This window comes from Lissotriton vulgaris, chromosome 12 (genome assembly GCF_964263255.1).
Source record: "Lissotriton vulgaris chromosome 12, aLisVul1.2, whole genome shotgun sequence".
Classification (NCBI taxonomy): Eukaryota; Metazoa; Chordata; class Amphibia; order Caudata; family Salamandridae; genus Lissotriton; species Lissotriton vulgaris.
In genome coordinates, this window is record NC_141700.1 from 132,740,220 (window position 1) to 132,767,759 (window position 27,540).

Consider the following 27,540-nt stretch of genomic DNA (forward strand, 5'->3'; position numbering starts at 1 on the left):
ATATGATCTATAGTACACACGTAGATACATGCATGTGGAAAGCTTGGCACGCCTAGTCTTTTCAATGCCCTTTATTCGGATGTTGTCTTGGTTTTCTTTAAGGTTCTTGTCATTTTGTATTTACAAGCCCCTTGCGCGACCAGTGCGTCACTTTTAATATGGGAAAAAGGTGGTGCACCGGCGGTGCAAGGGGCTTGTAAATAAAATAAGCCCCAGGGTTTTTTACTGGTATCCTTGGTGCATGTGGTAAGTCGTGAGGGGGTCGGTGACACCATGAGTTACCCGCACCCGGTGACACCAACCCTAGTGATGCCACTGTATATAGGCATAGAAATCATAACCATATTTAGACTTGGCCCATGCAGTCCAAATACGGCATCGCTACTTCCACTAGTTCCAAAAATCTGTAACGATTTCTTGGAAAAACTAGTCTTCAGCAGTCAGGAGAGACTTCCCCTTGCTTGAATATTGATTTATCCAAGAACTCATGGAGTTTTCAAAGAACTGCGAGTCTTTAATGACGTTATTATGTCCAGCGTTATGTCAAACTCTGCACCTTCAAGGTACAAATATGCCCACACTTGCCCTAGCAAACACACAGTGCACTGGAGAAGTTCAACTATCTACTTGCTCGACGCAGCTCCGAGCTCGCTATAGTAAGTGCAGAAGGAAGCCGACCCTCCTAGCTGGCACACACAATTAAGTCTAGTATATTCGATAGACACCTAGTCAACTTAAGTCCTATGTCAATTCTATAGTATATGCTATTCCAATGCGCAGAGCCTATTGGGAATATAGGAACTACACAACAACGTGACCTATCGGAGTCCTAATTTCTTTAGGAAATATCCTTTGATTTGGTAATTTGTGGTTTAAATGAAAATGACACATCAAAATCTTTCACCTGCCACCACTGCTGATTGCCTTCTTTTTTTTCCTACCCACTGTCAGCCCGGCCCGTTGTATTGCAAGCAAAATGAAGAGAATTTGAGTACACGAATCTGGTTCTTCGAAACAAAAGAGAAAGGTGGCTCAGCAGGCTTTCGTAGCGTCACAGGAAGGAGCAATCCTGAACTTTCTCACCCAAGGGAAACCTAAAGATGGAGAATCCTCTGGCCAGAGTACTGCTGATGCACTAGGTAAAACAGGCGCTGACGACCATAAAGAAGAACAAAAAAATGATGATAATATCCATGAGCAGAATGATACTCACGAGCAGACCAATGAAAATGAACAAGGTGACTCTGACATTGATACAAACATGCAGCAATTACCAACTCAGGATGAGGATCCTGACAATAGACCCTCAGACAGAGAAACTGAAACATCATTCATCGGTCCATCAACATCTGGCATTCTGGAGGAGGTTCAGAGTTTACAGGCGGATGATGCTGGTAGTGAAAAGGAAGCCAAAGAGCAAGACCATGTTACAGACCTGTGTTCTGAATATGATTTATGTGATTGGAGTGATCCTGCTTCGTGGCCGAACTCTCTTACTGACGCTCAATGTGTTCTTCTTGTTGAAAGGGGTCCCTCCAGAGACCCAGATTCTAAAACAAAGTATCCAAGTGATGAGCACTCAAAAAGTAAACGTTGTTTTTCTGTTACCATGTTCTCACGGAAATTAAGGAATGGTGAAATTATAGATAGGCGCTGACTTGTCTATTAAAAAAAAAAAAATGCAGTATTCTGTTTTTGCTGTAAATTGTTTTTTGACGCAGGGATCAAATTTACTAATAATGGAAATGACGACTGGGCACACATGCACAGTTGTCTGTCTGATCATGAATCTTCTTCAAAACATATGCGCGCCGTCAGTGCCTGGTTGAATTAGAAAGAAGGTTAAAACAAGGACAGACAATAGATAAAGAACAGCAGAAGTTACTGCAAGTGGAAAGTGATCGTTGGGGCAAGGTCTTGGAAAGGATCATATCCATTGTTCATTTTCTAGCAGAACGAAGTTTGGCTTTTCGTGGTACAACTGATACTTTGTTCAAACAGAACAATGGCAATTTTCTAGGTCTTGTTGAGCTGCTATCCAAGTATGACCCATATATGCAAGAGCATGTGCGTAGAATTAAATGCGCTGAAATCCATGCCCATTACTTGGGCAAGAATATTCAAAATGAAATCATTAATCTTATGGGAGCTTCAGTTTTGGACAACATTATTGCAAAAATACACAAGAGTAAATATTTTTCTGTCATTTTGGATTGCACACCTGATGCAAGTTGTTGGACAGGCCTCATGAAGGGCCCGCTCCCTCCCCGCATCATAAGACTCGAACACCGGCTCTCCCGGTGTCACCAGAAGAACCACCCCGGCAACCCACAGAAGCAACCCGCAACCCGTCCCCAATGGGACGCCTGCCCTCGAACACCCCGACATCGGCCGGCCCGGGCCACCACCGGCAGCATTGCCCCGGCCCAGCCGCCATCTTGGACACTGCACCACGAGGCCGCGTGGCCTCAGCTCGACCCCAACCCTGGGCCTGGCCAGGCCCCGACATCGAGGCACCACCATCCACCCAGGAGGTGAACGGACCACTTGGTAGGTCAATGGGAGAGAGGAGTGTCGATGGCTCTCCCCCGCCAGGTGCCGATCGCCCCCAGCCTCCCCGGGCGCTGGCTCCACCCCCCTGCTGGGTGTCTGGACTCCCTCATCCCGGACCTCCCGACCTCCAAGAGCGAGGGTCCGGACATCAAAGGAGGCCAGACCTATAACTGGGGCAGCTCCAGAGCAGGAAGGCAGTTGTATCCTGGAGTCGAGAGACACCGAGAAGAACTCATCCTTGACAGACTCCTGGCGCTGCCGCAGCCCTGCCTTGTGAATCATCGTCCTGCCTGCTGGCGCTGCCGCGGCCTTCTGCAACCTACATCTTCGTCGGGACCTGCTGGCGCTGCCGCGGCCCTCTGCAACCTACATCTTCGTCGGGACCTGCTGGCGCTGCCGCGGCCCTCTGCAACCTACATCCTCGTCGGGACCTGCTGGCGCTGCCGCGGCCCTTTGCAACCTACAACTTCGTTGGGACCTGCTGGCGCTGCCGCGGCCCATCCTTGTGTGAACCATCGCCCTTGCCGGCTGGCGCTGCCGCGGCCGCGGCTCTTCTCAAGTGAGACTTATCATCCGAGCCTTCTGGCGCTGCCGCGGCCCGACCTTCCAGAACTCCGAGCTCGAGGATTGTGAGCTATCCCTCGTACCACCTCAGTACCAGACCGGTACCAAGACTGTCCCGCTACCCCTTTCCCTTCCAGAGACTAGAATTGAGAGGACCCTCGTGTCCCGATCTCACTGTATCGCTGATAACCTTGCTTCAAGAATCGTATATAAAGAGTGTTGACCTCATCCTTGTGTGGTGTCCATCTGTGGGGGGGAAGTTACTTGTCTGTACGATCGCTGGAGACGGCCCTCTCCGGAGGCCTCTCCCCTTGTCCTCGGCTGACCCTCCAGGTCCCCGTCTAACATTGGTGGCCAGCGGCGCGATCCGAACCAACGCGTAATCGTACAGAGAGTAACTCACCCCACGACTCAACCACAATGACAACCAAAGAGAGCGGATCCACAGAGAAATTCCAGATGGAGAAACTAGAGGAGTACAACCACCGAGAGTTAAAGCAATTTTGCATAGAACTAGGCATTGCTACCACCGGACTGAGCACGAAAGAGGACTTCAAACACGCCCTAGAATCTTGGGCAGAAACGGGTACGGCCGTACCCCACAACCAAAACCTCGAGGCGCCAGAAACAAACACCACTCCGACAGAAGGAAGGAGAGCGGGTCTCTCCCTGGAGGAGATCCAAGAACGAGAGAAAAGCAGACTCCATGAATTAGAGTTGGCACGGCTTCGGTTGGACGGAGAGCTGAAATTGGCGGAACAAAAGATAACATTAGAACACTTGCGGCTCCGAGAGGAGCGGGAAGAGAAACAAAGGCAGAGGGAACTCGAAGAGAAAAAACTGGCATACGAACATGAGCGCAAGCTAGCAGAGATAGAGATTCGGAAACAGAATAAAGATCTCGGGGTGCCCGAGCGCCCGAACACCCCGGGCACTGCAGAACCCAAAGTCCACATCCCCAAGGATGTCGTCAGAGAATATTACCGGAACGGCGATATCCAGCAGTGGTTCAAGGCCTACGAGATAGCCATGACCTCCCACCGGATTGATCGAAGTGACTGGGGAGCCGGGTTATGGGGGAGGTTCGTCAACGAAGAGCGCGATGCCCTGCTGCAGCTCCCGGACCATCAGATGACATCCTATGACCACATGAAGGCCGCCCTCCTCACTCGATACGGACTCACGCCCGAGATGTACCGCCAGCGGTTCCGCGACTGCAAACGGATCCCGGGTACAACTTGGGTGGAGTACGTGAACTATTTCAGCCGAGCCTTCGAAGGGTGGATCAAGGGCAGCCACGTAACCACCTACGAGCAACTCTTCAACCTCATTGTGTGGGAACACCTCTCCAACAATTGCTTCGTCGAGCTCAGGCAGCACCTCCTCGACAGTAAACTGACTGAACCTCGGCAGCTCGCCGCCGAAGCTGACCGATGGGAAAGCACTCGAGTTGCCCGAAGTGGGCCCAGTGAGCCAAATAGAACCAACCAAGGTCCCCATCGCCCCCGAGGAGGAGGAGGCCAGGGTCGGGGCAGAGACGCCGTCCCGGCAGCAACACCCCGCCCCCGGCCGGTAGGGGAAACCCCCCGATGCGTCCTGAGCTAACGTTACTTGCCACCGGTGCCAGCAGACCGGCCACTATGCCAACGACCCTAACTGCCCGAAGAACCAGAGTCCTATACCCCGCCAGGTCGCTGCCGCCGCCCTGGGAGAGGAGCAAGCACCCGAAGATTATGAAGAGTACGACCAGGAACAGCCCGAGTGGGAACCCGCCGCCATGTCCCTGGTTTGCCTAGGGGAAAGAGACATGATCCCGCGGGCTCCCCTACCCGCCAACACAAGAAAATACAGCCAGTGGGTGAACATCAATGGGCGCAAGGCCGAAGCCCTGCGTGACACCGGGGCCAGTGTGACGGCAGTCCGCTGTCATCTGGTAACCCCGGAACAGATCTTGCCAAACGTTCTTTGCCCTGTCCGATCACCTGACAATTCAGAGAGCCTGTGTCGGATGGCCTGTGTCCCCTTCGAATGGGGAGGAGTGTCCGGTATGCTGAAGGTGACTGTCCGCGATGATGCCCCGGTGGACTGCCTCCTGGGAAACGACCTTGAAAGTTCCCCCTGGGCAGCAGTTGAGAGAAGAGAGCTGATAAGCGTGGCTCAAATCCACCTGAGTGACTTACCGCACTCACCTATAGTAATTATATAGGAAGTCAGCCGGACAGTGGAGAAGAATTAGGCCAAACAACACTCATATGAGAGGGCCCTGTCCGACCTCACTCCTGGGAGTGCGAACGAGAGGACTGACTCTCTGCATCACAGCAATACATTATAATGCAACACAGTTCATTGGGGTACGCCCCTTCTGGAAAATTACTGAAACCCAGACCAGCGAACAATGCCATCATACAGCAGGCATCTGCACCTGCAAGGGATACATCGCTATCTTTACTCAAGGCCATGGAGCTAGGCTTCGGCGTCTCTGGTGCATGAGAACATTACTGATAAAGAGACTTGTTAGTTTCGGCCACAGTAAGCCGAGAAACGAAAACTGCTGTCTTAGTGAAATTCTCTATTCCTGCGGGAGGGGCAGATGAGCGAGTAAGGCTCGCGGTCACAGAGGAATACACAAAATGGTGGCACACAGGCTAAGCTAAGGAACTAATATGGTCACACGTACATTTGAATAATAAAGTAGCAAGCGGAATAATTCAACACAGGTGCATATACGAACTTCATTAGTTAGCCATATGATGCTAACTTACATATGAAAAAGGGCAGTTGGGGCATCGAAAAGTGAATTCTATCAGACCCTCCTTTTAGCATCATTGGCTAACTGCGGCCACATTTATTTGCCAAAAGGTAGTGCCGGCATATCCATTCTAGGGGCAGAACACATTATATATTTTTTTTTTCTTTTAGTCTAAAACATCCTCTGAAATAAACATCAACCAACTTGCATCAGCAGGAATTTCAGTAATCATTGAAGTAGCATATTGACCCGACACCTTCTTTTGTGGACGCAAATTCGTAGCACACATTGAGCAACATGGAGGGAGGCAATATACACAAAGGCAACATGTCAGTATGACACTCACCACGCCAACCAAACCCATCAATATTTTCCAACCCCAGGAGGAGAAGGCACCCCAGAGCCACCCCTGTAAGGACCATGTCCCGTTATCTTGATGTAGTTCAGTCGCTAATCTATGTAATTTCTGTACTGCCAAGTTAACAGTCGGAGCTGAGTCAGGAATATACACACAGCAAGACGTCCCGATGACGCGACAGGCCCCGCCCCTATCTGCCAGGATGACGTCAAGCACCATCCTATTTTGAATCGTAAATAATCTCATAGCCTGAATCTCAACGGACATGTTAGTCGCAATGTCAGCTTCAGTAAGGACTACCTTTTCCATTACCCTGGACAGTCGTCGAATGGCCCTACTGTTAAATATCGGACCCCAAAAAGGTAGCAGGCCCTTAGAAAAATCAGTCCATTGCTGGTACGAGGTGTCTGTCTGGTCAACGTCATCTACCTGAAGCTCCCTCCTTTTACGCTGCTCTTGTGGACCGGGGAATCTACGATGAGTTCTGTGATAATCAGAAGGTGCCACATATACAGGAGGAATCATATAGGCTAAATAACACACCCCACCCCAACCCTCAGGCAACCATAAGTATCCATTATCTTCCCACACAAAATAGATGCTGGGGGGTGTAACCAAAGAGGGGCTGAGAGGCAAACGAATCAATGCCGTTACGTTACAGGAGCTATTACCAACCTTGATGGGGCCCCTTCCTTCTATGCAGAAAAATGGCGAGGGACCCACCACAGCCAGGGGTATCAGAGACTTGACACTGTTATTTCCCTTTGGGGGGTGTCTGTAAGACAGTGAGGAATTCAATTTCAGGAAACTTTCTCTAACCTTGTCAGTATCATTTGGTATCAGAAACCGGCCCAACTTTTTCTCACACGTCTCTATAAATGTCTGGTCAAAACGCCCGTCAGTATATACACGTCCAAGGGAAGATGGAGGCAGAGGTCGCACTCGCATTGTCATAGTCGACCCCCTATTCTGCAGTCTAGGAGTCAGGAAATCTGGCTGCTGAAAATATTTAACAAGACCTATAAGAGTATACCACCCCACACAACTATTCACAGGAGTCAAAGGAAGTGCTAGGAATCTATCTTTCTTGTAGGCAGCAGAAGGGAGAAGCCCACAGACCCAGCAGTCAGTCAAATTGGTGGTGGCATGTGCATGGTGCAAAGTCTTAATAAAAACATTTTCTTTGTAACCCTTCCTCAACATTCGTTCACCATAATCCACAGTAATCATGTTATGTTCAGGAACAGTAGTAGGTGTGGGTGCAAACACATGAACGGGGTAGGCTTTATCCAGGAAAAACAATATACCAAGAGTCACTATAAAAGCAATTAAAACAACAATGATGACCACTATTTTTCCTTTCCGGGAAAGGGCCAACCAAGGGGAATCAGGCACGGGTCTCGGAGGAGCCGCAAAGGGCTGCTCCTCATCAGGGATGGGGCGGCCAAAAGGATACATTCTCAAGAGCGTTCAAAATATATCAAAAATGTAAAAAAAAAGAAAAACACTTCTACTAAAAAAATAGTCCCAGACAGTCCGCAAAACCAGCCAGAGGAGTTCTTCAACCCTAAAAAGGGATCTTCTCCCTGTGTCCTTCAAAGCCTCACAGGCAGGCTTTTACCGTCCATACCTTATTCCAACGTCGCTTAACACACAGCAATTGAAAACAGGGGAGCACTTAATCCGGGCCCCGCACCACTCTATAGTCTCATAGAACACAATCTTCGGCTAAACACCAGGGCTCTTACAAGTCCATCCCTACCACTAAATCTTCGTATTCAGAAAGTCCACTAAGCCCTTCTTCCAGTGTTTAGTCCATCACATTTGTCACTCTTATTTATTTTCTTCGGGGCCGCAGATTATAGCGAGTGCTCCCTGGCACTTCGGGATCAATGAACAAACCAGGTGTATCTATGGCAGATGCTGGACTCTCTGATGTCTCTTCACTAGTAGCAACGGGAGTAGTAGAGCTCACTGAATTCTCAATTCCGTTTTGCTCTTCTCCAATCAGTGAAGCATCCGAGAAGGGAACATATCTGGGTATTTGCTCATGTTCCTCGTCAGCAATGCCTTCCTTTACCCATTGATCATAGGGTAGCGGCAACGGGACCTTCTTCACGTGCGAGGCGTGGGTCCACGCCTTCCTTCCTTCCACCCGAAGCGCCGTACGCGTCGTGAGGAGCACCTGACGCGGCTCCGACCACCTGGGCTCCAGACAGGACTTCCGTTGATATCTTCGGACGACGACCCAATCGCCTGGGTTGATGGAGTGTCCGGGCCCCTCCGGCAACGGCTTCAGGGTGCCTGCTACCTGCTGATGAATAGAACGAAGATCTTTAGTCAAAGCATACAAGTAGTCTGTCAACAAAGGATACTGAATTTCGGAGAAGCACTTAGGCCTGGGCACTCCCCAGACATTGGCCGGGCGGCCGAATATTACTTCATAGGGGGAGACACCCGTTTTCGAATTCACTGTTACTCTCGTAGAAAGCAAGGCTAAAGGAAGGGCATCTGGCCAGCGGAGACCTGTACTCTCCTGTATTTTGTCCATTTTCAGTTTGAGCGTTCCATTAAACCGCTCCACAAGACCCGCTGCCTGAGGGTGTAGGGCTGAGTGGAATTTTTGGGTAATCTGTAAGCCTTTACATATTTGTTTGACTAATTCTGCATTAAAGGACGTACCGTTATCACTCCAGATCACCCTAGGTAATCCGAAGCGAGAAAAATACTCCTTTATCAACATTTTTGCAGTAGAAATGGCCGTGCAGTCTTTAGTTGGAAAAGCCTCCATCCACCTGCTAAAAGCACATACAACCACAAGAACATATTTTAAGTTGTTGACCCTCTCCATTTCAATATAGTCCATCTGAATCACCTCAAAAGGGAAAGAGGGAGGTGCGAAATTTCCAGCTGGGACAGGGGTACCCTTCCCAGGATTGTGCCTCAAACACACCATGCACTGTCGGACCAAGTGGGTCGCCACTTTGGAGATATTCTTATTGCTCCACACTGGGTCCAACAATTTGCATTTGCCTTTCGCGCTAATATGTGCAGGCCCGTGAGCCATCGTCACTACTGGGAGAACATATGCATTTGGGAGTAACCATCGTCTCTTATCGGTCACATCTGTCCAACATTCATCCCCATCCAATCGCCCCTGCCCATCCTTCCATGCCCTCAATTCATCTTCTGTCACTTTTTCTTGTATATTTTTTACACTCTGTACAGTATCTGAGAACATATTAACATCTGGGACCCATCTAGCTGGTCCTGCCACAAACATCCGTGGTAATTTTGTCCGAGCAGTCTCTTTTGCAGTTTCGTCTGCAAAGGCATTGCCTCGCCCTACGTCATCCACTATTGTCTTGTGTGCGCTACACTTTATCACAGCCAATCTTTTGGGTAACGTCAGTGCCGCTAACAGTCGTAGTATCAATGGCCCATGTTGTATGCGTTGGCCGTGTGAAGTCAGAAATCCCCGTTCCGCCCAGAGTCGCCCATAATTATGAGCCACGCCGAAGGCGTATTGGCTGTCAGTGTAAATATTCACGTCCAGTCCCTCACTCAATTCACATGCTCTCAATAAGGCTATTATCTCAGCAGCTTGGGCCGAATTGTAAGGAATCCTAGATGTCTCTACTACTGTCTGCAACGTTGTTATTGCATATGCTGCTGTCGATGTACCATCTGGCAATTTGAAACAAGACCCATCCACATACAGCTACCCGTCCGGTTCGTCTAAGGGCTTGTCTGTCAGATCCACCCTCCCCTTTGTCTCTTCTTCTGTCCTAAACAGACAGTCGTGTATGTCATCGTCCTTTATATCTGTGGGGATGGGTAACAATGTGGCAGGATTCAATGTAGCACACCTTTTGATCGTCACATGAGGTGCAAAGAGAGTCATCTCATAACCGGTAAGACGAGCACTAGTTAAGTGCTGCGTCTGTGTTCTGTTTAGCAAAATGTCCACAGCATGCGGTACCATTACTGTGAGATCTGACCCCAATACGAGCCCTGCCGATTGTCTTATAGAGACCGCAGCAGCCGCCGTGGCTCTCAGACAACTCGGCAGTGCTCTTGCCACATTGTCAAGCATTGCGGAAAAATAAGCGCAGGGTCTCTGTTTCCCCCCAAAACACTGAGTTAGAACAGACAACGCGCAACCTTCCGCCTCATGTACGTAAAGAACAAAAGGCTTCTGGTAATCAGGTGTTCCAAGAACGGGCGCAGAACATAAAGCATCTTTTAGTACATCAAACGCTTCTTGGCATGCAGGGGTCCAGGGTAGGGGTTCGCGCACTTCTTTGGTAGTCAGATACAATAGGGGTTTCGTTAGTAACGCATAGTTAGGTATCCACTGGCGGCAATACGATGTTATGCCCAGAAACGCGCGCACCTCTCGCTGCGTGTTAGGTACCTTCATGTTAGTGATAGCTTTTATGCGCTCTGGCGTCAATCTCCTCCCCACTTTCGAAAGGAGGTGACCGAGGTAGGTGACCTCCGTTCGACAGTATTGAAACTTTGGAAGGGACACTTTATGCCCTCTTTTTGCCAAATGGTGCAGTAATTTAACAGTAGCATCCCGACAACCCGTCTCGTCGTCCGACGCTATCAGGATATCATCCACATACTGCAACATGACGTTGCCAGGTGGAAGTTCCAGTTCATCCAATTGTGCCTTTAGAGCCTGACTATATATACTCGGACTTTCAGTGTACCCCTGGGGAATTCTCTTAAACCTGAAGCTTCGGCCAGCCAATGAGAATCCAAATAGATAACGGCTGTCCTCGTGGACTGGAATACTGAAGAAAGCATTCTTCAGATCCAGAAAAGAGAAATATTTGGCAGAAGGGGGAATCATCGTCAATATCGTAGTGATGTCCGAGACCACCGGGTATTGTGGCTCCACTACTCTATTCACGTGACGCAAATCAATCACGAACCGATATACATCAGGAGAGTTATCTGTAGCATCGGGTGATCGTCTTTTAAGGATAGGTAGAATAGGGCTGTTACATATGTTCGAATCCGTCTCTTCCACTACACCAGACCGAATCAAATCTTGTATTATTTGTAACAGGGCCTTTTCTCCCTCCCTAGGAATCCTGTACTGTGGAACCCGGGGCAATTTCACGCCCACCTTTACTCTTATTGTCACCGGGGCTATATCCATTTTGCCTACATCTTTGTCATTTACAGCCCAGAGACTGTCGGGTATTCCTTGGAATTCAGGTGGTAATGGGTCAACTTTGGAAAAACACTGTAGTGGGCGAGCGACATTTGGGCCTAACGTAAGATACATACCATCCGGGGAACAATAGATAGTGGCGTGCAACCTATTCAAAAGATCTAAACCCAACAAATTTTCTCCACAATTCGAAGTCAATAGGAACGGTGAATCAACAGTAAAAGGACCAATCGTTAACGTGAGGGGTTTAGAAATGGGGCTAATCACCGGGGTACCTGCAAAACCCACAGAGATGTTATTCTTGCCAGACAGAGCCGCCCCTGGGACCCGAGAACGAGCCACTGAACTTTTCATTGCACCTGTATCCACTAGAAATTTTTGTTGAGACCCCAATAAGTCTGCCTCGACATAGGGTCCCCTTTGATCAACTTCCACAGGCACTGGTCCCTCGCTCTGTCCTACGCTGTCCTAGTTGTGGGAGAACCCTGTCAGATCGTCTACTGAGTAATCATCATTGTAGTACTGACCGCCGCCCCTCTGCAACTGTTGTCTGTCCGCACTGTTGTCAAAGTAATTGCCTCCCGGTCTCCCACCTCCCTCCGACCATGCAGCCTGTCTCCCAAAATCACCACTACCTCTTCCTCGTCCTCGCCCTGGACCGGCATTCGACTGAAGCAGTGGGCAATCCCTCCACCAATGCCCCTCCTGCATACACTTCGCGCACTGATTCGGTCCCAGCCTTTCCCTACTCTCACCTCTCTCATAGCCACCGCCACGACTCGGTGCCGCACCTCTTCCTCTACCTCTAGCCACTTGCTGCAACAAAACCCTAGTCTTCAAATCTTTAGCCTTCTTTTCCTGCTTGTCCTTACTCTCATTTTCTCTGTGCTCATAATACTGTGCCATACTGAGGATACCTGAAGGAGAGGACGTTGTCCACGTGCTCTCCGACGCTTGCAATCTCGCCGAAATTTCGGGCAATAAGTTCATGACAAACCTATTGACAAAAAGCCGCAACCCTCCATCCTGTGACACATCTTGCCCACTAAAATCCATAAACGTTTCTTCAAACCTCGTAAAGAAGTCCGAGACTGCCTCATCCTTTTTCTGCTTACAAGCCGTCAACTTGTCCCAATCTACCTTCTTCGGGGGAATGAGAGAATGCATATATTTTATTATGCGCCCCGGCAAGGCCAAAATCTCAGCTTTCGGCTTTTCTCCTGGCTTACGTTCCTTATCCCAATCCTGTAATTCCTGCCACGTACCTCCTAACTCCTCCGAATGATCTGTACCTTTTACCTGCCGCCACACATCAACTGGGACCAAAAGCCCAAAGAACAGTTCAACATCTGCCAAAGTCATTACAGTGGAAGACGCAGCTTCCGTTAGCTCTTTGTAGTAGGCAGTCGGGTTTTTCCTAGAATCTGGGAGCTGAGCCTTCAATGATAATACCTCACTTCTCTTCCATGGGGTATACACCCATTGTTCCTGGAAGTGTGCATCTATCCTGTTCCTGGTGACAGCCTTCGTAACTGGATCTACCATTTCTGGGATCTCGGGATGAAAAATAGGGTGCACTTCACGCATTGGATGTATACCTGGAAAATGGGGCGTACCTGCAGAGGGTAATTCATTTCTATACTGTAGTAGAGCCTTTAAACTACGCATCACCTCCTTCACCCCAGTATTCGTTCTAAAAGCTCCACTCTGTATGTCTCGCAAAGTCGCCGGAGCCACACCTCCATACCCCTGTTCCCATAGCGGTATCAATACATTCGACATATGCCACAAAGCGTGTTGTTGCATCAAGGGCTCAAAATCTTTCATTGTGGACCAAATATCTTCAAACGAGTAAATATTATTCCTCGCCCACTGGCATGCCTGATTAGCCACTATACTCTTCTCATCTAAACCAACTGTGGAACGCGTAAGCAACTTCCGTACCTGTGTGAGTTGTCCGCTCCCTGCGCCTCGGCTCGGCGTTAACATCTCCTGACTGGGGGTGGTACTAGCTGAAACAGTAGGGAGTGCTAAAGAGAATTGGGAGGGTGCAGGTGAAGTGGTCTGGAGTAAAGAAACAAGAGGTGTCGGGGGCGAGGAAACTACGCTAGGTTGAGGGGCACTCGCTGATGGACCTGGGACCCCACTAATGGGGGCCGGAGGTGGCAAGGAGGGATACAAGGACTGCGGGGCGTAAGGGGGAGGGGGTTGGGTATTCAAAATGTATTCCATCTCATCTGGGTCATCCTCTCGTACTACATAACTTTTATTTTCTTTCAACCTGCAAAGCCTATCTGCGCGCTCTAAACGCAGCGCGTTCTCATTCCCAACCTGTTCTCTCGCTTTCTGTGCCATAGTCTGCGCGGACTTCTCGTCTCTCAACTTTCGCTTCCTGGCTTCTTTCTGCCACACCCTTAAAGAATCAAACATGCTTTGACGGCTACGCCTAGCAAACAATTTGTCCTGTAAATAATCCAACTTAGCTTCATCAAAAGAACCCGTCAAGGGCCATTGTAAATCCACATTGTCAGCGGTGTACCGGTGCCACAAAGTACCAAACAAAAGCGGGACCAATCCATGCTTGACGTACATATCAAAGCTTGGAGTGCCCTCAGGGGGTGCAGGTTGGCTCTCGGCCAGTCTAGTATCTGAGGGTCGACAACAACATCCAAAACATCGTAACTTGCTAAAACACGGCATTTTTAAAACACTTCTCTGTCAACAAACTTCGTTACCTTGAATCACTTAGCTCGAGCTCGTTCACACACACATATAATTATGTATTGGGAAATCACGCACACACATATACAATACCTCCAAACACGTGTTACCAAATGGGACAAGGCCCGTCGACCAAGTCCTGGGGAACCTAGACCCTACCGCAGACCGAACAGTACACTAACTGTTCTGAGGATGGGGAAACAAATCCGCTCCCCGCGCGGCACTATGGATCACTGCGCACTTTACCACGGGAGACCCAGGTCTCACCTCCACTGAACCACCACTCTAGGAGTTATGGGTAAGCACCGGAGTCCACCCGCAATGAGCCACGCCTTCACCACAGTATCACCCGGTCGGATCACTACAAACAATATATCTAGACGTTCCCCCCAACCTCGTCAAGTCTGTCAGAGTGCCTGCTCGCACTCTGAGTTCCCCGGAGCACACTAGCCCCAGGAGCACACCGGCTCCTCAAACCTCTGGAGACACCCTAGTCTCCCGGAACACTCCAGTTCCCGAAACAATCACAGGTGGACCACTCACCTTCCGTAGGCGGCACCGACCTCTACCGTTCTCCACCTCCGGCTGCCAGGACCAACACGGTCAGCTTCGAGTTCCGCCTTCTGGACCCCGGCGTAAGATCCGAACTGGGACCTCTCCCGATCAGCAGGGTGGGGCAGCGCTGCGAGAACCAAGCTCGGCATCAGATGGGTACCCGGGCCCACCGTGCCGACCAGCGGGTCCCCGGTCTTCTGCTACCCCCTTACGGGTGAGAAAGATCCTTATCGCGGGGTCCCTGTTCGGGCGCCATCTGATAAGCGTGGCTCAAATCCACCTGAGTGACTTACCGCACTCACCTATAGTAATTATATAGGAAGTCAGCCGGACAGTGGAGAAGAATAAACAAAGTCTTTATTAGGCCAAACAACACTCATATGAGAGGGCCCTGTCCGACCTCACTCCTGGGAGTGCGAACGAGAGGACTGACTCTCTGCATCACAGCAATACATTAAAATGCAACACAGTTCATTGGGGTACGCCCCTTCTGGAAAATTACTGAAACCCAGACCAGCGAACAATGCCATCATACAGCAGGCATCTGCACCTGCAAGGGATACATCGCTATCTTTACTCAAGGCCATGGAGCTAGGCTTCGGCGTCTCTGGTGCATGAGAACATTACTGATAAAGAGACTTGTTAGTTTCGGCCACAGTAAGCCGAGAAACGAAAACTGCTGTCTTAGTGAAATTCTCTATTCCTGCGGGAGGGGCAGATGAGCGAGTAAGGCTCACGGTCACAGAGGAATACACAAAATGGTGGCACACAGGCTAAGCTAAGGAACTAATATGGTCACACGTACATTTGAATAATAAAGTAGCAAGCTGAATAATTCAACACAGGTGCATATACGAACTTCATTAGTTAGCCATATGATGCTAACTTACATATGAAAAAGGGCAGTTGGGGCATCGAAAAGTGAATTCTATCAGAGCACCTGGGGATGTTGGGCCTCCCTGACTGGGCTGCGTAACGACCCGGTCCATGGCCGCCCGCGCCATCCCCAGTCCCGAAGAACCCGAATGGCCAGCACCTCCTCCCCCGGTCGTCCCGGAGAGAGACGCCCTCAGTACTGATCCCCCAGAGCAAAACCAAGAGGGGCCCGCTCAGCTCCAGGACCTTCCAGAACTGGCCCAGTGGCGTCAAGAGGGTGGACCCACCCAGGAACAATTCCGGCAAGAACAGAAGACCTGTCCCTCCCTCGAGGGACTCCGGCAGCAAGCCCTCACCCAGAGCGCAGGAGACACCGCAGGGGCACACTGGATCTATTGGGACAATGACCTACTCTACAGCGAGCAAAGAATTGCTGAGTTGGGGGCCAGCCGGGTGCTGGTGGTGCCCCTCCGCTTCAGAAACTTCCTTTTGAACTAAGCGCACAATATCCCCCTTGCTGGACACTTGGGACAAGACAAAACGTACAACCGCCTGGTAACACACTTTTACTGGCCCAAAATGCGAAATGATGTCTCCAACCACTGCCGGGCCTGCCCCACCTGCCAGGCCAGCGGGAAGAGCGGCCGAAAAATCAAAGCACCCTGCAACCATTTCCCGTCGTCACCACCCCGTTCGAACGGGTGGGAATAGACATTGTGGGGCCCCTGGACCCCCGAACAGCACAGGGGCACCGGTTCATCCTGGTCCTGGTGGACCACGCCACCCGTTATCCCGAGGCCATTCCTCTTCGGACCGTAACAGCACCAGTGGTAGGCCGAGCCTTAATGGGGATCTTCTCTCGAGTGGGCTTCCCCCGGGAAGTCGTCAGCGACAGGGGCACGAACTTTATCTCCAAATACATGAAATCTCTCTGGCAGCAGTGCGGGGTTACCTACCGGTTCACGACCCCCTATCACCCGCAAGGAAACGGACTGGTCGAGCGGTTTAACCGCACTCTCAAGGGAATGATCATGGGCCTGGAGGAACCCCTACGTCGCCAATGGGACGTGCTGCTCCTGTGCCTCCTCTTCGCCTACCGAGAGGTTCCCCAGAAATCCCTTGGTTTTAGCCCCTTCGAGCTCCTGTACGGACACCCTGTCCGGGGGCCCCTCAGCCTGGTCAAAGAAGAATGGTAGATGGCCCCCCAGAAGACCCCTCCGGACGTGTATAAGTACCTCCTGACCCTCCGCAACCAGACCCGGCGATTCAGGGAACTCGCCAAAGCCAATCTTGAGGCCAGTCAGGAGGACATGAAGAAATGGTACGATCAACATGCCTCTTCCATTGAGTTCGAGCCCGGTCAGCAAGTATGGGTGATGTCTCCAGTCGAACCTTGTGCCCTGCAGGACAAATGGACAGGGCCCTTCAAGGTGATTGAGCGCAAGGGCCCTGTCACCTACCTAATAGACATGGAGTCCCCACGGAACCCCCTCCGGGTCCTCCACGCCAACAGACTCAAACCACACTTCGCACGCTCGGAGCTCAGCCTACTGATGGCAACAGATAGTGGGACGGAAGAACACTCCGAGCCCCTCCCTGACCTACTGAGGACCCGTGAAAAAGATGGCTCAGTGGAAGGGGTCCGACTCTCCGATGCCTTGTCCCCGGAACAGCGCCAAGACTGTCAGGCTCTCCTGCTGCAATTTGCGAACCTGTTCTCACTCACCCCGGGGGTCACCCCCTGGTGCCTCCACGACGTGGACACTGGGGATAGTCCCCCTATTCGACACAGGGCGTACCGAGTGCCGGATCGGGTGCGCACCTGCATCCAGGACGAAGTCTCTAAAATGCTCGCACTAGGAGTGATCGAGCCATCCGACAGCCCCTGGGCCAGCCCAGTCGTACTGGTCCCCAAAGCTGCCGCCCCGGGCGCCACCCCCGAACTCCGATTCTGTGTAGACTATCGGGGCCTGAACGCTGTCACCCGAACCGACGCTCACCCCATCCCCCGGGCAGATGAACTGGTTGACCGTATGGGGGCTGCCCGCTACCTGAGCATCTTCGATCTGACAGCGGGCTACTGGCAGATCGGCCTCACCCCCAGAGCCCAAGAACAATCCGCCTTCTCTACCCCGGATGGCCACTACCATTTCAAAGTGATGCCATTCGGCATGAAAAACGCTCCAGCTACTTTCCAACGACTCGCGAACCAGGTATTGGCGGGCCTCGAAGAATTCAGTGCTGCTTACCTGGACGATATCGCTGTGTACAGTCGTCACTGGGCCGACCACCTTCACCACCTCCGAGAAGTCCTGCACGCCCTCCAGCCGGCCGGCCTTACCATCAAGGCCAGCAAATGCCAGATTGGCCAGGGGTCCGTGACCTACCTCGGACACCAAGTGGGGAGCGGTCTGGTGGCCCCCCTCCAGCTCAAAATCGCTGCCATCCAGTCCTGGCAGCCACCTGTCACCCAAACCGAGGTACAAGCCTTCCTGGGGCTCACCGGATACTACCGGCGGTTTGTGAAAGACTATGGCAGCATTGTGGGGCCCCTCACAGAACTCACCTCCAAGAAAAACCCCAAAACCGTCAACTGGACTCCGGACTGTCAAGCGGCCTTCGAGAAGTTGAAGGCCACCATGTGCACCGCCCCCGTGCTCCAGGCCCCCGACTACAGCCGGGAATTCATCGTCCAGACGGACGCCTCAGATCATGGCATTGGGGCAGTACTCTCTCAACTCAACACCGAGGGAGTCGATCAACCAGTGGCCTTCATCAGCCGACGCCTGCTGGCCCGAGAGCAGCGCTGGAGCACCATCGAGCGGGAGGCCTTCGCAGTAGTATGGGCCCTCAAGAAACTCCGGCCCTACCTCTTCGGTACCCATTTCAGGGTACAAACATAGCATAGACCCCTGCAATGGCTGATGCAGATGCGGGGGGAGAATTCAAAACTGTTGCGATGGTCCATCTCCCTGCAGGGGATGGACTTCACTGTGGAGCATCGCCCTGGCCAAGACCACGCCAACGCGGACGGCCTGTCACGCTTTTTCCGCCTCGGCGAGGAGAGTACCCAAGAAGATGGGTGACTTTCCCTGCCTTCAGCTGGGGGGGACGCATGTTGGACAGGCCTCGTGAAGGGCCCGCTCCCTCCCCGCATCATAAGACTCGAACACCGGCTCTCCCGGTGTCGCCAGAAGAACCACCCCGGCAACCCACAGAAGCAACCCGCAACCCGTCCCCAACGGGACGCCTGCCCTCGAACACCCCGACATCGGCCGGCTCGGGCCACCACCGGCAGCATTGCCCCGGCCCAGCCGCCATCTTGGACACTGCACCATGAGGCCGCGTGGCCTCAGCTCGACCCCAACCCTGGGCCTGGCCAGGCCCCGACATCGAGGCACCACCATCCACCCAGGAGGTGAACGGACCACTTGGTAGGTCAATGGGAGAGAGGAGTGTCGATGGCTCTCCCCCGCCAGGTGCCGATCGCCCCCAGCCTCCCCGGGCGCTGGCTCCACCCCCCTGCTGGGTGTCTGGACTCCCTCAACCCGGACCTCCCGACCTCCAAGAGCGAGGGTCCGGACATCAAAGGAGGCCAGACCTATAACTGGGGCAGCTCCAGAGCAGGAAGGCAGTTGTATCCTGGAGTCGAGAGACACCGAGAAGAACTCATCCTTGACGGACTGCTGGCGCTGCCGCAGCCCTGCCTTGTGAATCATCGTCCTGCCTGCTGGCGCTGCCGCGGCTTTCTGCAACCTACATCTTCGTCGGGACCTGCTGGCGCTGCCGCGGCCCTCTGCAACCTACATCTTCGTCGGGACCTGCTGGCGCTGCCGCGGCCCTCTGCAACCTACATCCTCGTCGGGACCTGCTGGCGCTGCCGCGGCCCTTTGCAACCTACAACTTCGTCGGGACCTGCTGGCGCTGCCGCGGCCCATCCTTGTGTGAACCATCGCCCTTGCCGGCTGGCGCTGCCGCGGCCCTTCTCAAGTGAGACTTATCATCCGAGCCTGCTGGCGCTGCCGCGGCCCGACCTTCCAGAACTCCGAGCTCGAGGATTGTGAGCTATCCCTCGTACCACCTCAGTACCAGACCGGTACCAAGACTGTCCCGCTACCCCTTTCCCTTCCAGAGACTAGAATTGAGAGGACCCTCGTGTCCCGATCTCACTGTATCGCTGATAACCTTGCTTCAAGAATCGTATATAAAGAGTGTTGACCTCATCCTTGTGTGGTGTCCATCTGTGGGGGGGAAGTTACTTGTCTGTACGATCGCTGGAGACGGCCCTCTCCGGAGGCCTCTCCCCTTGTCCTCGGCCGACCCTCCAGGTCCCCGTCTAACACAAGTCATCAGGAGCAAATGACGATGGTCCTTCGAATTGTGAACGTGGAAACAATGCCAGTCGAAATAAGTGAATTTTTCGTTGGATACTTGCCTGTTGAAAGCAGCACAGGTGCTGGTCTCACAGAAGCATGTTTGCAAAAACTGCAGGAATTGCAATTGCCGTTTCAAAATTGCAGAGGTCAAGGGTATGATAATGTGGCAAATATGAGAGGCTGCAAGAGTGGTGTTCAGAAACGTTTACTTGACATGAATCCAAGAGCGTTCTATGTTCCATGCGGTTGCCATAGCTTGAATTTAGTACTTAGTGATATGGCGAAATCATCCACTCACGCTGTGACTCTTTTTGGAATCTTGCATCAAATTTATATACTGTTTTCTGCCGCAACACAGAGATGGCAAATACTAATTAAGCACGTTAAAGATCTGACAGTAAAGCCCATATCCGAAACTCGATGGGAATGCCGTATTGATAGCGTCAAGGCTGTCCGTTTCCAAGTGGCCGCCGTTTATGATGCCGTGGTTGAAGTATCAGAGGAAGCGAATGGCCCAAAGGCCAGAACTGAGGCAGCCGGGTTGGCTAAGCAATTAAGGAGTTATGTATTTCTAGTATCGCTGGTGATTTGGTATGACCTTTTGCAGCAAATAAATCTTGTTAGCAAAATCATGCAAAGTAAGGATATGCAACTTGACATTGCATTGAAATGCCTTGAAAAGACTGTCCAGTTTCTGGAAACTTATAAGGAGAGTGGTTTGACATCTGCACAAGTTTCAGCTAAGGAGTTGGCGGAAGAACTGGAGATGAGCTCAGATGAGATAAGTTTTCCTGCATCTACAAGTTTGCGAAGAAGAACGATTAGGAGACAATTTCAATACGAGAGTCGTGATGAAGGAATCTTAGAACCAAAAGAGAAATATCGCATTGAGTTCTTCAACGTCTTGATGGATCAAGCAATTATGTCCATGACTGAAAGGTTCACTCAGATGAAACATCACTATGATTTCTTTGGATTCCTTCACGACTGGGGGAAAATTGCTAGCATGAACGATAATGAATTGATGAAAAGATGTGCAGATTTAAGCATCGTGTTAACCGACAGTTCTGATTCAGATGTTGATCCCGGAGATTTACATACCGAGCTTCGAATGTTCTCCTCCTTGGTGGCAAATATTGCAACAGCTTTGGAAACATTACAATTAATTTATGAAAACAAACCGCACACTGCAGTTCCAAATCTTGCAGTGGCTTTATGCATTGCGTTGACAATCCCAGTTACAGTGGCTTCAGGGGAAAGAACTTTTCTCAAAACTGAAATTGATAAAAAATTGTTTGAGGACATCAATGACTCAAGAGAGACTGAATCATTTGGCCCTGTTATCAATTGAACATGACATTACTAGATCTCTGGATTACGGACAGCTTATCAGGGAATTTGCAGCACAGAAGGCTCGTAAAGTTGACTTCCTTTCATAAAGAAGTACGCAAGATGTTTTCCATGGTTTTAATCAGACTCGCTATGTTGCTATTCAGCAAGTATGCAGAAATGAAAAAAACAGGTCGTAAGATAACGAAAGAAGGAAAATGGAAAAGTGGAAACAATATAGAAGAGATAGCAAACAGTAAAACACAAAAAGTAAAAAAGTAAAAGAAAAAGTTAAAAAACATAACATAAAAAAAAAAAAGCTGGGTATTGCTGCTACCTCCACGTGGTGCCTGGTGGAAACAGCGAAAGCTGGCAAAACGCAGCAGCAAATTTCGACAAAAGTTAAACGCTTGTTGTGTCACGAGGTGGCTATGCAGTGTCTGCAACGGACGTGACCATCCGCCAAGCGTAAGACACCATATTCGATATGGCATCGATATTACTGTTTCTGGGCAAAGAGCCACCGATTATTTCTCTGTGGGGGGTCGTGGGGGTCCGGTGCCCCTGTCATGGCCCTGGCACTGCAGCTGTCTGTGCGCCCAGTCCCTCATGTCGTGTGTCATAATGCCCTCCTCCTCCTAAATTGTATCGTTCTGAGACGAATTCGGAAGGGTAGGAGCAGCCGCAGGTACTGGTCAATCATCTAACGACTTTTCTGGACGTATTATTAAAACACCTTCCTGAGCTCCGCCCCGTCCGGACCCCCTCTTCCGGGGCCCCCACCTACGCTCCCTGCACAGGGCCACCATGAGCCTAGAGCCGGCCCTGAGAGGACAGTCTGCAACGTGCTCATGGCAACACTGTGAAAATGACTATACACCTGCACTGGACATTGACTGTATGACCTGATTGGCCATCCTTTAAACATGTCAGGTATCATCTTACATTCTCCCTCACTCTACACATCCAATGCAAACTTTCACAACGCAAGGGAGGATTTACTCTTAAAGTTCATAGGAGCATATTGAATGGGGAGGAAGGAAGTCCTACTTTTAAGACCACCTAGTCCCATATCTAGAGGATCGTAGCTACCGTAGTACTCAATCTAGTAGTGCCTTCAATCTTTTTAAATATTTAAATAGTTGGAAAGAATTTAAAATCAATTTTACTACAGAATGTTATTTAAATCATCAAACATACCTGAAAAGTATAAGGAGAGGAGAATACGGTTTGTTAACTTGTATCTTGATCAAACTATAACCTGATGTCAGAAACTATTGATGTATTGAGAAATGAAATGGTAATGGTCAGAATGTATATCTAGTGGTACATTTTTTAATTGGTTATACGAGAAGAAGCTGAATCCATCTTCTGAAATGTTTAAAACAAATTGGTGAGTATGAAACTTTCAGTTTGTAGGGTCAGGAGAATTGTTGTCTTAATCTGAATTGGAAACCATAAAAAATAGCTGTGACTATTTAGAAATCTGTCTCAAGACCCCTAGCCTGGCTAAATTATATTACATTATTCGAGGATGAAATCCTCAAATGACTACTTCAAGAAAAAGCATAAAGCCCTACTTCTCTAAAGCCATTTTGAGCTGTGAACATACACAAACAAACCGTCAGTTGAACTGAAGGAGGAAAAACACCAATATTCTTCAGATGCAATACTGTAGTGGGGAACTTGGATTTCTATTAACCATTTTCCCTAATTTCTCCTTAGCGCACAATGCTCAAAGTTATCTCCATGGCTACTGATCCCCCTGATATTATCATTTCTATTGTGTATTTTATATTTGATAGCCTTTAATCTCTGTACATTACTTATTGCTCAAATTACCTGTTAATTATATGCACCTGATGCTGCCATGGTGGCTCTGGTCATACTACATAAAGCAAAATAAATAAATAAATACATCTAGTACTGCTGTAAAGTTAATGTACGCCTGTATTTCAGGAGAGGATCTTAAAAATCGAGGCAAAAAAGATAACACAATGTGGCTATTGAGGCTATAAAATATACCTGTAGGTATGCACCATTAGGCTGTCTGCTTCAGCTGACACTTGCACAGGATGCACGCTGGATTGAGACCCACTAACTTGTTTTTAGTATTAATTTCTTGATTTAAAGCACTGGATCTATCTGAAACTAAGTTAGTCTTTGCCATAGTTGCATGATTATCATGGAGAAAACTGCTGGATAAAGCTGACCTATGCAGGTGTAGTTTTGGGCATCCTCCGATCCAATCTAACACTACTTTGCATCCATCATTAGCTTCTGCTAAATTTACTAAAGTATTGGACTATTTTACAAAGTTTGTAGATGAATTATAGGTTGCCATTTATAACTCATAATAATAAACTTATACTGAGCACGAGTGGGCATCCAAGAAATGGACATACATTGAAATGTATTTATTTCAAAGTGAAAAGTGCCCCTTACCTGCATACCTCTAGAGAGAAATTGTGGAATATTTTATGTCAGCGGTGTAGAAAAAAGTGCCACATTTTTTAAATGAAAAATAGACTCAGAGGTGCTACAGGGCACCGCGTGGAGTGATAGTGATGGAGCAGCCCTGTTCACACTTCAGGTTTGTCTGACGTGTGTCGTGTTTTGCTGCATTAGAACATTGAATACACTGCACAACCACCCATGAAAGGGTTGCTTACTATTACTGCAATGAATGCAGTTACAGAAACAAAATACCTTAGCCATTGAGTTGAAAGTCATATCCTCAGGGCCTTTGAGAACGTAGGTGCCGATTATGATGGCGGACGCATCTCAGTTGAAGGAAAAGTGCCCTTCGAGCACCCTAGCGCCCTTAGAGGTTTGAGGGATCTCAGCAAGTAAAGTGCTGCCAAAGTGGAGCCAAGAAATGATTAGACTATGAGCTGCTATTTTCAACAGGGTCATTGATAGAAGGGGTTTGCTCTTTTATGGAGAATTGAAATAAAAATTTCCAGACTGGGTTTATCTCTTGATGTGTAGGGTGGGATAACGGGCTGAATGGAGTATTACATCACAGGATCTGACTGTATACTAAAGCAAGAGGAAAAAACATTCCACCTTGAGAAACAGTGGGACAAAGTTGTTCTTGAGTTTTGTAGTAATGAGGAAAAACTGAGAGTTCCGAGGATTAGGCATGAGGAAGTTATTTACCATCCACTGTTTGAAGTTTCTAATGTGATGGGTCAAGGACGGGGAGGTCATGAATAGATGATGGTGTTAGATATTTTGATTAATGGAATCTCCCTTTCCCTCAAATGGTTAACTCACTGACTGTAGATACAAGTTAAATAGGGTATAAACACATATTGATCCTTAAGGAACATTGCAAATTATCACTGGTATCTTAGCAAGCTGGCAATGATTGAACTGAAGGGGGCATGGCTATGACAGCCATGACGGCCGCAAGTTAGAGCAGCTTCTAAGCCCGCCCACTCACGGTCCCCCCTTTGGTTCGTGGGGAGCTGTGGAAGAGCTTTAGGCCAATAGGGAGCGGGTGCTCTACAGGAGGCCTGGACCGCAGCAGTGACGGCTGGGGCTGGGGCTGGAGACTTTAGAGCGGCTCCGCACCGCAAGGTGTTGCAGGCAGCCGTGGTGCGCCTCTCGGTTTTGACCTCTTCCCTTTTGGACCCGATCGTTGGTGCGGCAGAAGCGGTAGAAGAGTGGTGCTGTCGCAAGAGCCCTGTCACTGGTCCTGCGGCACAAGGCTCTCGCAACTCGAGTCTCCGGGCCCAGGTGTGATGAGCTTGTGCTTGGACCCTTCAGTTTTGGCTGTGTGCATGGTAGTAGGTTGTTGAAATAAATGTCCAGTAGGCTGAGGTGTAAGTTCCCTAAAATGATTTAATAATCTTAGTTGCAGGTAAGTGATAAGCTCCAATAATAGGCTCCACCAGGAGCAGCTCAGCCCATACTCCAACTGATTCTCCAGCACCTCACAGACATGCTAACATTCCAACGCATCACCATGCACACCAACATTCCACACAGAACACTCATACTGGCTGAGCAGCAGGTATGACACATCTACCCCTTTTACATAACACAACAACAATATTGTTAATCCCAGATAAACATATCACAATTCCATAAAGAGACACAAGAGACATGCATGAAAAACACTAGATACAAAGATATGATATTGCATATTCATAACAGAGTATGCATGTAAAAGCAAGAAATAAAAGATGTAACGCACATCCCTCCCCTTTTCCAAACATAAGAAGAAAAGGATGCATACTACCACGCCCCGCATCTTATACCGATGTCTACGGGAAGTAACAAGCGACCCCTGTTATACCATGAAACACACCAGCTGGCCAGACAAGCATGATAGGCAGCACACACAGAAAACCAATACATAAGTGGCGGAGCAGACAACAACACAGAGCATAAACCCACATAACCTCAAAGAACAACCAAAGTCAAGTGCCCAACAAATAACACATTCATAAATTAAAAAACGCGGTGACTTACACCCACACAGTCATCCCACTCACAAAACATCACAAGTACGGCAAGCAGCGGGTGACCTATGCCCTAACAGTCATCCCACTCACAAAACATCATGTGTATGCCATACAACGGCTCACTTAACCTCTCACAGTCACCTCACACACCAAGCATCAAATGTACATCAAACAATGGGTGACTTACGCCCTAACAGTCATCCCCCTCACAAAACATCACATGTACAGCCAGCAATGGGTGACTTACCCCCTAGCAGTCATCCCACTCACAAAGCATTGTGTACAACAGCAATGAATGGGTGAGCTCAACCCCACACTTCATCCCTAAAAGGAAAGGCAACTAGTATAGTGTAAGCAATGGTTGACTTAATCCCTCACAGTCATCCTTCAAAAACAACATCAACTGCATGGAAAACAATGGGTGACTTACGCTCTCACAGTCATCCCACTCATAAAACAACTAGTGTAGAAATGGGTGACTTACTACCTCACAGTCATACCTCAAAGTATCAATGTAACTGCAAGCACTGAGCAACTTGCACCTTCACAGTCATCCCTAAAATAAAGTAACACGTGTACAATAAGCAATGTGCGGCTTACCCCTTCACAATCATCCCAAACACAAAACATTTTAGCATTATACATGAGGAGTCCCCCACACTGAAAAACGTGTGCAGCTTGCGCACTGCAGAACATGACGCGTACACTTTATGTAATCTATCACAGCATAATCTAAGAAAAAACAGGGGGCATATTTACAAGAAACAGGGAAAATTAACGCTAAGTGCGCTTGCGCTAATTGTTTTAACGCCCGATATCGCTGGATAATATCGCCTGGTTATCGCGTTATTAACAACGCTAACCGCCTAGGCGATAAAAAATCCAGCGATAGCGGCATTTTGGGAGGTTATCGCTGGTAATGCAGCGATAAAACTACAAGGATAGGGACATCCTAGTTGATAGCCCATGGTGGATTTAGCCATGTAATCCACCTCCCATTGGATTACATGGCTAAGTCGGAAAATTAGCAGACGTAAAATAGCAGCGTTAACCGTGGTTAGCGCTGCTTTTTTTGTCTCTAACAGGGTTAGCGTGAAGCTTGATAATAGGAGAAATGTCGCTTAGCGACATTTCTCCTATTATTTTGCTCTGGAACGCCCACTTTGCATCTCATTAGAGATGTAAAGGGAAGCATAGTGAAAAAGGGTGCGAACATGCGATTTTGCATGTTAGCACCCTGTTGTTGATAGGGCGATATTTTTATCTCCGTTTCTTTGGCTTTTAAAGCTAAAAAAGCGGAGATAAAGCCCTTGTTAATATGCCCCCAGGTTTCCAAACCCGATCTCTGGAGGCGTCCGTCCTTTCTACACACTCCCAAACATGGCAGGTAAAAAGAGAACTATTGCGATTTGGCCAGGATCACACAAAGCAGACTAGCTGGAAACCTGGATTTGGAAACTTTTCTTAGTTTCCTAGTTAGTGAGGTCATTACACCCCCACCCCCTCGACATCAATGTGACAGTTCATATGTACTCTGAGACTGCTGCCACAGCCGTGCACTAGCGCCTGCGGCCAATATTATCGGACATAGCGCTATATATCTGTTTCTGGTAGATAGTATTATACATCTTGCGTAGTTGTTTTTCCTTTTCCCGTGTGCGTTTACGGGCAGTTATTTGGACGGCGCCCTTGCTCTCATCCCGTGCCCCGGGGCGAGGCCAGATTTCTTGTTTACTGCTGCCAGGCAGGCTGTGCCCGTGCCAGGGCGCTGACAGCACAGCCGCTACTGAAGCCCT